The sequence below is a fragment of the Heliangelus exortis genome, chromosome 3 (assembly GCF_036169615.1).
Source record: "Heliangelus exortis chromosome 3, bHelExo1.hap1, whole genome shotgun sequence".
Taxonomy (NCBI): domain Eukaryota; kingdom Metazoa; phylum Chordata; class Aves; order Apodiformes; family Trochilidae; genus Heliangelus; species Heliangelus exortis.
Genome location: NC_092424.1, coordinates 36,398,506 through 36,413,102, shown reverse-complemented (window position 1 = coordinate 36,413,102; position 14,597 = coordinate 36,398,506). Strand labels below are relative to the sequence as shown.

The 14,597-nt window shown below is 41.2% G+C and overlaps 1 protein-coding gene across 5 annotated transcripts in view; it reads right to left on the bottom strand.

Annotated features, from left to right (window-relative positions):
* MEIS1 (Meis homeobox 1) overlaps nucleotides 1-14,597 on the bottom strand; it is a 110,464-nt gene that overhangs the window by 25,280 nt on the left and 70,587 nt on the right. The gene's annotated exons all lie outside the window — the stretch shown is intronic.

The following is a 14,597-nucleotide window of genomic DNA, read 5'->3' as shown; positions in this document are numbered from 1 at the left end:
AGATGGCTAAACGCTGCAAATATAAGAATTCCTAGGAATTCCTCCTTTCTGAGGATGTGGCTTGGCTCCTAATCTGGACACCAAGTCACAGTACCCATCAGATTCAGACCTGGTCAGCTGCAAGGTATTTAACAACATTTTAAAAAGAGAATTTGCTTAACTGGTTAGACCTATCACAACATCCTATTTAGCAGTGAATATTCACAAATATTTGCTGTTATACACACATCCCCTTCCCCCCCCAGCCTGAAACATTCCCATATTCTTCGGATGTATTTTTTGGCATAATATTACAGGAGATGTAAACTGAAACCTTGTAAAGCATAAGAATTTAAAACCTCATAAAATTCTGCAATCTTATTGGTATTGTAACTATTTAGCAGATTTTATGTATTCTTGTAAACTGCATAATCTGACATCTAATGGCTATGTCACATGCCTGCACCACCTCATTTTACCAAATAGGGATTTTTCTTGTAACTTCAGCAACTTCCCTTCGCCCAGTGTGTCCATTTCAAAGCCCACTGCTGTGGCCATCAGCTCCAGAAGTTACATTTTCTTTGCCCCAACATGGAAGGGCAACTTCCTATTATTTAAAAAATACTGTCGCTTGACAGTAAACCCACAGATAACCTGCACACCTGTAAACCATGCCCTGTATTTTCTGCATGTACATGAAATAGCTCCAGAATTGCAAAGTGGAAGACACAGGGAAAGAAATTTTACTTCTTTTTTTTTTAATGGGTAATATGTATTTCACACATGCAAAAATACAGCATGAAGTTTATTATCCACCTTTTATACATGTTAATCCACCACAGATAGTTGTTCTTGACTGAGGTCCATTTATTTGAACATAATATTTTGCTTCTCTTAAAAAAAACCAGTCCTACAGACATGATTTGTAACATTTTCATCTTTATAGCTTACTTCCCATTTCATTACTTTGCTATCAAGCGAGGACAAAATTTTTTTTTTCCTATTTCATGTTGCCACCTTACATGTGATCTAATTTTAAGTAATTGAACAAACTGTGTCTAATTTCATGCAGCAAGCAATAATTACCAGACAGCCTCTAGCTATTGGAATTGAGAACTCTGTCTTCATTAAGCAATTTTCAATTGTTCTGGACTTTTTTCCAAATTGACAAGACTGGATAAAATTAACCATCAGAATAATACAGCCACTGTAAAAATAATTGCTTTAAAAGTCCCACACCCCAAATTCCTCAGATTACGTTATGTTTAAGGTAATCTGATTTTTCTTTTTTTTTTTCATCCTAGCACAGCATAAAATTTTAATTTCATGATAAATCTGTAATTGTCATAATCACATGACAGCCCTGAACTTCATGTAGCTAATCCATCTAAGCTAAAGGTTCACAATGTGGCAGGATTTTTAACTAGGATTCGGTGTGGTTTAAAATAATCTTAAATGCTGGGCATCCTTATTATATAAGCCTGCTGTGGATTGTACGACTTGTTTCTTTGTAGACTAAAAAAAAATAATAAAAAAAATGGCTTGACAAAGAATCAGCATGCCACAGGGTAGGTTGCTATAAAAACATTCAAAGCCTTGTTGCATTCCCACCCACAGGGCTAGGAAGGCCTGTGCTACAGGCAAAGGCAGACATCACATTGCAATGGAGAGAAAGGGGGAAACCCTGAGAACTGCCATTTTATGAAGAAATTGGAAATTCAGTTGAAACTGTTGCTGTTGGTCATTATTTCCCATGTGAGAATGACAGGTGCTTTCCAAAATCTTTCTAATGGTTGTTTAAAAGGATAAAGGCACATGCACAGAGGTATGTGCATGTATATTTGGGTATTTATGTATATTATATTTGCATGCACAGGTATAAAATATATCTAAATACATTGTGTATATACATATATATATACACATCTTGGTCAAATGGTTTAGTTTTAGGTAGCCACAGGGAGTTGAACTCCATGATCCTTATGGGTCCTTTCCAACTTGAGATATTCTATGAAATATATAGATATATAAATACACATTGAAGGGTGTCTCTAGAAACACTACACTGATTCCCGTTGGCAAGTCCACCTATCACTCTGGATCGCTTTGGGATATCAAAGCAAATTGTAACTCTGCTCAATAAACAGTGACTTGAGACCTTTACTTTGTTGTGTACATTAGCTCCTACCATTATCTCTTAAAAGCTTAATTATTTGCAAACAATTGATCAAGATGGGAATTGGAGAAAAGAGAAGCTGGACCACCGGGAGAGCTGCAATGCATTAGGAGAGCAAACAGAATTACCTTTAGGTCTTATAATCAGAATTAACGATTGGGACCATAAGCGGGGTAGAGCGAGAAGCTGTAACACTCTTGTTGGAGTGTTTCCCATTTGATCTGCATTAACACCTCGAGTGAAAGCCATAAAATGGTGATTACAGATGGGAAGGCCAACCCCTCCTTCCCAGAATCAGCCCAGCCTGTGTATACTGGAAGACTGCAGACAGGGTTCCTTACTAAGGCCAGAGGAAAAGGGCAAATCCAAGAGGAAAAAAATATAAGGAGCGAGCAGGCTGTTTAAAAAAAAAAAAGGGAAAAAAAAAAAAAAAAGCATTTGAAAGAATAAGGCTGACAACAGTTAAGGACTCTGAATCTGACTCCAGTATTTTCTGAACATGCCTGCTGCTGCTACAGAGCAGCATCCACTGAACAGTATGAGCCTTAGTGCTTTTCCCTTCCCATAAATCTAGCGCTGAAATGCGGATTGTTTGGCACCATTAATGTGTTTTTGAGGCTCTGTGGTATTACTTTTAATAATGACTTAGTACAGAAAGTGATTGCTTAATAACACCATCAAAGTCTGCATGCAAATGAAAATTATCCCTGGGGGATTTGCCCAGGGTAATATGAACAGTTAAGGAACATTTGAAAAGGTAAAAATAACTATGCAAAATATGAGTCAGAGCAGTCGTTTTAGCAGTAACAAAGAAATCAAAGTGACAGAGAAAAATATAACTTTCCATCATATTCTCTCATCACTGTTTTATGAATGGTATTTAGAGAGCAGCAGCCTTAATAAAAGCCCCTTTTTAAATGCAGTTGAGATAATTTTTGGCAAAACAAACAAGAAGGCTTTCTTCTTTTTTATCACCTTTGACTACAGGAGACTGTGGGTAAAGTCTCCAGTACAGATACAGATGGAAAGCATCCAAGTTTGTCTCCTAATGACACCCCTTGCCCAAACGTATGCCTTTTCTCAAATTTTCCACCCCCAACTGCAAATGCTGGATGCCAGGACAGTGACAGACTTTATCTTATCTGTAACCAGGTATCAATAACACTCTCCCCCTCTCTGCCTTGCCTGCTGTAGCAGGGCATCTTAATGGGTGTGTCACAGACACAGGATGGCAGAAAAAGATGAAAATAATACTGCCCAAAGCTTATTACTGAGATAACAGGAGGCAAAGCTGCCCCCTCACACCTCTTCCAGTTACTTATTCCTTGTGGCATCAAACCACCTCAACACCAACACTCCCGACCAGCCCCATCACAGCTGCAGACACAACTGGCAGATGCAATCATCAAGCCAAAAGTTGAATATTACACCATCAGGATGCTGTGGCAACTGCCCAGCGTCACCCTTATTATGGCAGTGCTGTCACTTGGCTGACCAGGCCAGTAGAACCATTTCAGAAGTCCTTTTATCCCCTTTCTCCAGCCCTCTACCTCCTCCAGCACTCAGTGTACTGCACCAAGGCAATATGACCTTGAGCTAAATTCTGGCAGGTGTTGGAGAAAAATTACCCCCAAAAACATGTTCTCTCAGAAGTGCCTTGTAACTGTTTTCTAACCTCAACTTAAAAAAAAAAACAAAAACAAAAACCACCCAACACTATGATTTTCCTGTTTCTGAAGAGCAAACCAGCTCACCTAACTCAGCAACCAGAAGAAAGCCCCAGGTTCAGCCCTCCAGTGACAAACTGCAAACCAGTTTTATGCTGAACTCTGAATCTTTGCATTCCTCAAACTTGCCCAGGGTTAGCTCAGGCAGTGGCTTTGGGTCTCTCTGCTTCCCCCACCTCCTCCTGGTTTGCATTTGAACTGTTTACATTTGTGATCAAGTTGATCTCTGAGAAATATATATTTTTTTTTAAATATCCATAATGCTTTCCTATTGTCCCTCAGCTTTATGAATTAGTTTTACTGTTGCAGTGAATGCTTTTTTTGTCTCCTGACTGCACATTATCAAAGGGACACTTTGTGCCTTCCATTTGCATTACAAAAGCAGTGCATGGTGTAGTCTAAGAACAGAGCTTGAATTTATAGCAGTTGAGTCCTGGATCCTCACACATGCTGGCCCCTGAAAGAATAATGGGGTTCCTGCATTGGCAAAGTAGCCAAAAAGCAGTTGGATCACTATCTGTAAAGTCACAAGATTTCAACCTGCTTTCCTCATTGGCCACCAGTGTATTTAGAGGGAACGATAAAGAGAAGACGTTGAGTCCCTTGCCTATTTTGCAGCCTGTGTGAATTGGTTTACAGACCATCCCTGGGAGCTGCTTTATATTCAGGCAAGGCTGTAAAAAGTTGCCAAGTGGAGGTGAGCTGCTAGGGAGGCGGGAAAGAAAAATCAACTCGGAAGCTGCAAACTCAATCCTGTTTATCCCATGGGACTGGCTTGCACGTCGGAGGAAATACTAAACACTGAGAAGGAAGTTGTTTTATTAGAAATGCATCTATGAGGCAGGGGAGGAAAAAGCCTGTGCAAAGTTTGCACAGCCCTTTCCTTGGCCGAAAGCAGTGAGTCAGCCTGATAATGCTGTTGAAGTGTGAGCTGGCTTTGGCATTTAAAACTCCTCGTTGCTTTTTCAGCACAGCAAGAAAACGCCGTCCATATGACACGGTCATGCTGCAGACAAAGCCAGCCTATTCCTCTTACAAAAGAAAATATTTCCTCAACTTACTATAATAGTTTAATATCCCCACAGTAGGACTTTTTTTTTTTTTTTTCATAGCATTCCTGTTAATAAATTCTGGTGCTGCCAGAGTTCTTGAACTGCAAACTATGAAGGCAAAATCAACAGGCGTGCTCAGTCTTGTAAAGTTAAAAATGCATCAAAATATGCCACATGACAAGATGCTGCAGCCCTGTATCGCTACAGCAAGGCCACGTGCTGCCACTCAACTTCTGCGTCAGACCATCCCTATGAGACAGGGCCCTGAGACACTGCCCATTGCTGTCCTTATGAAAGGGTTTGCAGGCTGCTTTGGCAACCCTGCCAAAAAGTGAAAAGGTGAGGAAAGGAGGCAGAGTCCGACTCTCCTAAGACAAACAAACACAGTGTGTAAAACACAGAGCCAATAGCCCCAAAGTTTTAAAAATCTGAACACGTGTTCACAGTGCAACCTGGTTCAGCAGGGGTTGGGTTGGTTTTGCAGGGAGGGGGGTGGAAGAGACATTTTATCTGCCAGAGCTTACAAGAGTGGGAAAGAGGTACTGGCAACAGTGACACTTTGTAATGAAGGAGTCATGCCAGGGGGGGAAAAAAAAAAAGTGCTCTGTGCTTCTCTTTTTTTCCCATTTGCCCTTTTGTAAATAATTTTCTTGCAAGAGTTGTCTGTGAACAAGTTTTGGCACTCACTAACATAAATATCCTTTCCAAGGCTGATGGAGAGACATGGTATGGCTTGGGATGTGCTGCCAATACTTCTCTGGTGGCCTCATCAAATTATTCATAAAGCGAGTACTCATTAAAAGAAAGAAGTTCAGATCATCCCTCGCACAGGATATTACAAAAGTCAGAAAATGGAAAAACCTTTTAACTCATCTAATCCATCCCCTGGCTGCTACAATATTATTCCTTCCATACCATACATTATTACCCACTGCCTTTTCCAGTTGAGCTTTAGCTAGTCCGAGCTCTGGCGCTTCTGCTATTTCCTTTTGGAGACACTCTGATAGACCTCAGTGTTTGGAGCTTACTCTGGCTCCCACCAGCCTTCAGTGTCTCTGCAGACACTCCCACACCATACCCGGGTAATTGAGCAGAGCTTTCCCTGTGTTAAACATTCCTTTAGTGCTTGTATGTACGTGCACACTGAAACACACGTGCAGTGCTTGCACGCACACGCTAACTACTCTTACATCACTTAATAAGTGATTTTTTTGCTCTAGCATCAAGATTATTTGTGCTCACATGACCTGGGCAATGTGCTTTCCCATCCTCTGGCTTGTTTTTTCTTTACTTTTTTTTTTTTTCTTTTTTTTTTTTTTCTCTAAAAATAATGTAACGAAAAATGGCATCCAAAAGATCAGCAAAACTCTCTCCAGCACAGCACACATCCGAAAACAATGAAATATGACATCCAAGTGACACTGAAGGAACTGAGGAAATGCATCATCCAACTTCCAACCTTTTTAGAGCTAAAATTCACATCCTTGAAACTCAGCTTTTCAGTTAAGCCAGAGCTTTTATCAGGAGGCTGCGGGAAGGCAGGAAGGTGAACCCCAGCCTTTCCTAGGTGAGTGTCTTTTGGGAAGGAGGAAAAAATACCCCTGTCCTCAGCACACTAAAGGAAATCCTGACTACCTGATAACTCCATAAAAGCACTGCTGTTGTTTTTAGAGCTGGCCTAAGACAGATTAGCTCAGGTAAATATCTCCTAACCAGAAGCCTTTTCTCAGCAATAAGTCACTGTCCTTATCTACCTCAAATGACTTTCTAAACAGGTGGGCTCAGAAATAACTCCACAATCTCTGGGAAATGCCAGCTCTGGCAGATGTAATCCCACAGAGCTAAGCCGAAAGCTTTTATTTGTGCTTTCTGCTCTCTTTCTCAGGCTGCCTTTGGTACATCAGGAGCTCCCTCTGTAAGTCACAGATAAAAATGCTTCCCTATGCCCATCTCCCCGACCCCGCACACCAGAGTGGGGAGGGAAATGGAGGGCTCCCATATTCAGCCAGGTCCCTCATACCAACCAGAGGCTTTAGGATGGAGTGGGAGATTTAGGCAGGTTTCCTAGGGTGACAGCACCAATGGGAGCAGCTACCAAGCAATTTGCTTTGAGCTCGGCCACCTTTTTTCATGGAGGGACCAAGCAGTCACACAAAGAGAGTTCAAGGCAACCACCACGTCGAGGTGCCAACCTTCAACACCAAGACAAGGGGGCTTTTACATTCAAACATTTTCTATTTGGAAAAAAACCCAAAACCACCACCGAGAAAGGAAATGAAAAGATAAAGCTGCTATTTTGCAACACCACTGTGTTGGCATGGAAAGTCCTTGAACAGATGCCCCGTTCACCATTAAATATTCACAACATATCCTTGTAAAAGAATAAAGCCCACTCAACTTATAAGCAAAACCCACAACGTGTTGTTCATAAAAAAAAGGATGCATTTAAAGATCCAGAAGAAGAAGAAAAAAAAAAGAAAAAAAAAAAAGAGGAGGGAAGGAGGGAGAAGAAAAAAAAATAAAAATACAAGACAGCAAAACACCACCATTCTCCCAAGAAGCAGAGACTCTTGGAAGTAGTGCGCATTCTCTGGTGTTAATTTTCCCACTTAAATTACAGTGATGCTGTAGCCTCATCTCATTAGAGATCATTGTCCCCAGTAGACAGTTGTGTTTATGGGGGATTCTTGCTGTTCCACACCTGCTGCTCAGGTTGCTACGTGATAAAGCCTGCATACAAACAGCAGTCTTGAGGTTGCTGGACTGCAACTGATGAGCCCAGGCTAATTCAGGGGTGATTATGTAGTTTACTGGACCACTAAACCTCTTTAAGCTTGTAATTACTGCCTATTTGAGTAAAGAACATTCAAAAGCAATTCACTGCATCATGCCTGCCACAGCTGGAAGCAGGCTGCCAGCAGTCTGCAGGGACATTAAAATCTACAGGGATGGGGATTCGAGCACAGCTCGTAGGCACTGACGGCGGCAGCCAAGTGTGTTCACATTCCAGCTCACCTTTCCTGACCAGGCGTACTATTAAAGGTGCAATGAAAACTATAGAAAAGCAATAAAGATGACAAATAACGGGACGTAATTGAAAGAACTGCATTTTAATGACTCTCCCCCTCTTCCCTCTCCCCTTATATTGGCTTAAAAAAAAAAAAAAAAAAAAAAAAATTAAGCCTTTTTGTCATGACAAGGGAAAGGAAAGAAAAGGCCTTTTGCAAAAGGGGAAATGTGCTGCATCAACATGTTTCTCTTTTGAAAGTCTGGGGCTTTCCCCATACTTGGAAGGTTTAGAAAGAAAAAGTTTATTTCTAAACTGAATGCAGAATAGGTTTTACTGTATGTTTGGCAGCAATGCCAATGCAGGAGCGTATTAATCTCTGAATTTTGATAAATTCTCCTCATCAAGTCTTCCTGAAACCCTTTGAGAGTATCTCCAGACCTGGAACACATGCAAACCCTCCTCTCACTGCTGCACCCTTTGCAAGAACTGGAAATGCCCTAAAACACTACTCTGCAAAAAAACAACTTCAGCCCACACAGCAGCACCAAAGCCAGGCACAGTTCCCTACTATCAAGATAAGAGGTTTTTTTAAATAATAAATAAACATCCATCTGATGCCATTTGGCCTTTGATTTTGGAACCACTCAAGTCCTCCTTTTTCAAAGTCTCTCTGCAGGAAGCAGAGAAGTTATTAAAAAGGTGCCCCTTTTTTTTTTATTTTATTTTATTTTTTTTAATAATTAGCAGCCTTTGGGAGAGGGGTCCGGGAGAAGAAGAGTGGATCAAATGGGACTTGTGACAGAGGCAAAAAGGTTGGTAATGTGGATTTTTAGAAGTGAGTAAATGGAAGTCTGGAGGGGATTGCTCTGGCAGCAACACAGCCACCACGTTGGCTTCCCTGGGAGTTCTGACAAGGTGGCAGTGCCTGCCTGTGTGGCTCCTGCAGAAGAGCTGGGTCTTCAGAGCCCCCCCTTCCTTCAGCCATCCCACAACATCATCTCCCTCCTATTATACTGCCATGTGTGAGGTCTGCATCGATGGGCCTAACAAGCCACGCTATTAACTAACTGCATGAGACATACTTTAAAGCCTGGCAGGATGTTTGGAGATCCAGAATTCATCAGTATCATTTCCCTGTCCTGCTAACAGCTGCCCGGGAGAATGGGGTGTGGGAAAAAGCAAAAGTAAACAAGGAAAATAAAATAAACCATTGCTATTGATATAATTAACCCTGGATTGAAGGTAGGTTGAAGACACAGGCCCTCTTTCTCTCCTCATCTAATAAGCTGCCTTGCTTTAAAAATATGGTCATCTCATCTGTAGTATTAATCTCAGTATATATCTAGAAAGGAAAAGGGGAGAAAAAAATCCATGCACAGATGAGCGTGCCACTGTTAGCAAACATAAGCTTTTAAAGGAAAGCATTCAGGAAGTTTATTCTTAAAAAACATGTAAATTCCCAGCCACAACAATCCTCCAGCTAACCCCATCCAAGCTCCTAAGAGCCACAGGCTTGTATGTTATCCAGCCATCACTCTTATTAATATTCATTAGGCAGGTCTACTTGCATTTTCATAAGCTGTGAAGGTGGCAAAAGAAACAATCAGAATTCTTTAATGCACAGGCATTATCAATTCAATATCTGCCAAAGAGGAGCACATACACATCTGAGGCTGAAATTCAAATGCAATTTACCTGGGCTAGAGCTGAGCTTCACTTCCCAACGCCCAGTAAGCTGTTTCAGGTGCTCTTGTTTTATCCATCCATGTAAATTCACTCTCCATTATTTTTGCCTTTAAAGCGAGAATCCTTCATAAATTACCTCTTCCCTTCCTTGGCTCTAATGAGATCCCTTCTGCTAAAATAGCCCAAGTTCAGTAAGTATATATGAATAAAAATGCCAAGTTTTAACTCAGTAAACTTGACTAAGCAATTCTGCTTTCTGACTAGAGAATTAATCAACACCCATTTAGCATGCAAAATCCCTTGGACGAGCTTCAGGGTGTGGACCTCTGCAGAAATACAGACTTTCTGACCAGCCTGGGCTAAAATTTAACTCCAAGAGATGAATTAAGAAGTCTCCAAAAGAAAACAGCTGCTCTAATTAATTATTTACCCTACTTAGCAAAGAAACACAGCTGACAATGCAAATGAATTTAAGAATAAAACAGACATTCATTCCCAGGATGATATTTATATGTGCAAGGACGTGCACCAAAAATAGTGTGATTTACATCTCCTGAGAGCAGGGAAAAAGCGCATCACAATTCTCCTCCATATCTCCAGATTCAACCCTAAATCAACATGCATTTGCCCACAAGTTCATTGTGTATTGATTCCTGTCCTTATAAAAACCTCATTAAAAAGGCTTGGACAGTCTCCAGGATGTGAGTCTTCTCTCCTGTAAATCTGCTCAGACTGAGAGGGCTTCCCCATAAAGAATAACCTTTTTCCCTCAAAGTCAATACAACTCTCCACCAATTTTGCCTGGCTTTCAAACACCTCTAAAGACCAAACTGTATCCTCTATCCTGGTGGATTCATAAGACTGGAGTTTGCCTTTTAGTGGGAGTATTCATGGAGCCAGGCATTTCCAAGGCTTGGGGTGTTGGCTGATGCTGGGAGGACAAGCTCTGAAATGACAAACCTGTCTGTGCCTGTGTAACTTTGCTGCAGTTAACTTGGCCAAAGCCTGGAATACCAAAAGGATATGGACTGATCTTTGTAAGGCGGGATTCTAGGTGTATGTCTTCCACAGGATGGATGGATGGATGGATGGATAAGGCCAGGACAGGGGTTTTTAGAAGGGGCTCTTCTCAAATCCAAAGGGAACCACCTACAAGAAGCCAGAGCCCACTGCAACCCCATCCCAAGCAACTCTTGCATCATCTCCTGCCTGATCTGCTCCAGGGTCTGAGGACACCACACACATGTGGATGCCTCCACAGACACTGCCATAAAAGAGACAATCTATGTATCTGGAAGCAAAAGTGTTGAGATGGCACATTGCTTTCAGCACATTTATGTGATGGCCATTAATAATTCACAAGGATAATAACATATAATCAATTTTTTCAATATCAAGTTCAAAATCCACCTCTGCTTCCCCCTCTTTTCTGAACAAAACTCCACATTTCTTTTGGAAATATCTAAACGAAAGTAGCTAGAGACCACAAAAATGTCACAACTGACAAGTCATAAAGTAGGAAAGACAGACCAGGCACATTTGATCTTGTTCTACGCACGAACTCTTTTACGATGACTGCTCCAATTAAAAAAAAAAAAAGTTTAATTCATCATTTTGATGATACAAAATTATGAACTTGACTATTATATGCATATATTTTGTTTAATGGCTTCATTTATTTTAATAACAAAGAGAAACTAGATCTTTACAGATGAAAGCTTATTTCATGGCTTCAGTGCAACTGGGATTTTTAAAATCTGTGATGTTAACCAAAATGTGATAATGGATGCTCTCAAGGGCCCTATTTTATAGGATTTTATGCAGAGCCAAACTATACGTGAGACATTACAAACACAATGTTTAGCCCTATTTTAAGAAAGTTGAATTGACTCTGGTGTCAGAGGCCTCTGTAATTGTTTTCCGTCTGCTTCTTGTTTCTCTGCAGTTACTTGTGCAGGAAAGTCTGGCTGCAGAAATACTGTGACGAAGGCATTAACTCTCTGAAGACTTGTTATAAAATTACATTGAAAGGCATTGTTTGTGGGATTTTGGCTGAGAGGGGACAGGGGTGATTGCAATGTAGCCACTTTATCTGTAGCACGCTGTCTTGAAGGATCTGTTAGCATACCAAAGAAGTGCCACAAAGAAAAGATGCTAGAAAAAAAAGCTAATTTTGCTACCTCTTTTATGACAGTTAATTCCTAAAACAGAAGTAATCAGAAACACCTCATCAAATTTGATCATGCTCTCAGTCCTTCTAAAGAAGTTCACATCTACTCCACTTCCTTTTATTTTTACGTTAATAGATTGGAAACAGTTGTTTCAGTCAACGGCAGCACTCATGCATACGCAGAACCAAGGATGCCCTTCCTTAACGTGTTTTATAAAAGCACACACACCTTCATGCATGCAGAGGTGTGCACGCATGTATGGGGGTCTACGCAGTTTTGCAAACTGTGCCTTCCACCCCCAAAAGCGGTGTCCCAACCACTATTTTAGGGAAAGGTAGCCCAAGATGGCAGCTCGTGATTCGTGGCTGTATCATTCCTGGCTCGGCAGTGGCGAAGCCCCAGGTCTGATCTGCCAAACGTCCCCTTCGTCTGCAGCCGATCAGCAGATGTAAGCACACAGGCCCTGTCAGCTTGACATATCATTCCTACGACAACGTCAACGAGTATTAATGTTCAATTATCTGTCCTAGAAATAACCCTCGCCTTTACACATTGTGTAACTGGGCGCGTGGCACGGCGGTAATCCAAACGACAAGGGCAGAGATGCCCGCGCTCACCCGCTCACTGTGAGTTGACTTCCCAACATCGTGATGACATTGCCTTGCGGTAGCGCACGGGCGACTTCCCCCTCCTTCTTCCTCTCTCTGGTTGTGGGGGTTTTATTTTTGGCAAAGGCATGTTATGAGGACCCCAAAGACCTTTCTCCTCCTCTTCACATGTTGTATGTCCCTCATCAGCATGCCAAGATACACTCAGAAAAGATGTATTTTGATTTCATGCCGGTGCAGAACCATGTGCTTGTTTGCTTTTGAGGGCCATAAGCCACCTATTACCTCAAAGCCTCATTTTATGTCCCAGGCTAGGGTATATACATATAATTCACCATCAAACACAAATGCCAACACTGGCTTAATCCAAGGCTGTGTCAAGAGCAATTCAACCCCCAAAAGTAGGGTTGGAGTGATTCATCCACATGAAACATTACTGCTTCCCTTTGTTAAAGCAAGTTTAAAATCAGACCCCCAGTAAAGAGATGATTTGAAGAGCAAACATGGGTTCATTCCTGCTGTCTTTTACTACTGTTAAAATATTAAACTTTTTGATCAGGTCAAATTCAAATCGGGCTCTCAGAGCAAAATGCCTACCAGATATTTCTTCTTTTAAATCAGCATTATGGTCAAATTACTGCTCTTCTCAATAGGTTGCAATGGAGTTTGCATTATTTTTTTTTTTTTCTGTTACTATGGCACAGCTTCCTTGAACTAACATTCAAAGGTTATCGGCTCTAAGTTATGCTTGCTAAGTCTTCTTATACAACTCACAATCGGAGGGAGGGAGTGGGAGGAAGCAATGTGATAACCAGTGCCAGCTTTGAGATAAAGCCCTCTATCTAATCTCTGTTTATTTAGACAACCATCTAACCACAGCACCGGGTGTAAAAACAAGCCAGGTGTATGGCTAAGGGAATTTCTCCTGACTTACCATGACTGCTTTATATTTTAGGACAAAGGGAAGCAGAGCCTGTTTCTTTTTTTTTTTTTTTTTTTTTTTTTTTTTTTTTTTTTTTTTTTTTTTTTCCCCAATATAACTTTTTAACTTTAAATAATCCCAAATTTTGAGGCCTTGGTGTTTGGATTTGACTGGCTGGCTGGGCATTTATACTTTGTTTTGTTGGGAGGGGAAGTGATGGTAATAAAGCACATTTTATTTTAAGCTTTTGTGTTTCCAGAGGTTTTGACGAAACCAAGATCTTGCATTGCAGTATTTCCCACCAGCGAGGATTCAAAAGAGGGAATAAATGCACATAACATGGGAGCAAACTGACAAGTCTTTGAAATGTATTTCACCCTGAAGAGCTGACAAAGGTGTTGGACACCCAGCACACCTCTGCAGCAGCAGCACTGAAGCTGCTTTACCAGCACCCAAGCTGCTTTTCCAGCATGGGTGCCAAAATAGAAAAATTCTTACTGGTCAGGCCATGAGAAGCATCACAGTAAGGCATCTGGATGAAGGATAACTGAGCCTCCTCCAGCCTCAGCAGCAATATTAAGCCACTGTGGGAAGCTTGCACATCAGCTGATGAATCTATTTCCCCAGTTGTATGAGCCCAAAGTTGTCTCTGACATATTCAAACTGGTGTTCCCCCTTCTTTTCTCCTTTGATAATTCACCCCATCATTTACTCCATGATTTTAGGTAGGGGTAAGTGATGGATGGTGTTGAGTGTCAGTTTTCCTGGTGCAAGAGGAATAACCCCAAGGAGCAACTGACACTGAGTCTTAGGATCCTGTCAGCCCTATAATTGATGATGTTTTCACTGTAAGGGGTGGGGACTGAGACACATTAAGGCTCAATAGGGTAAGTAAATGGAGTGAATTGACTCAGCAACTATGCCTTTTACCTCGGCTTCTAATATGGATAAACTGATTACTGCCAATTGTACTCTAACATCACAGGGAGAGGAGGAAAAAATAAATCGATCTGCTCAAAGGAAATACATGCCATACCAGAAGTTTTTTTAAAAGTGAACTTTTATATTCAGAAGTGTAGAAGCATCTTACAGCAGCATGTTGCTGCTTCCTTTGAGCTGCCATTTGCCAATAAACCGAGAACAAATTTGCAGCCTTGAAATGCATTTTAAAGACGAATGCTGCAAAACGCTCGCTACAAAGTCGAAGTATCTTTTCTCTCATCTCCCTCTCAAATGACTTTGATAACAAAGAGGTGCATGGCAATG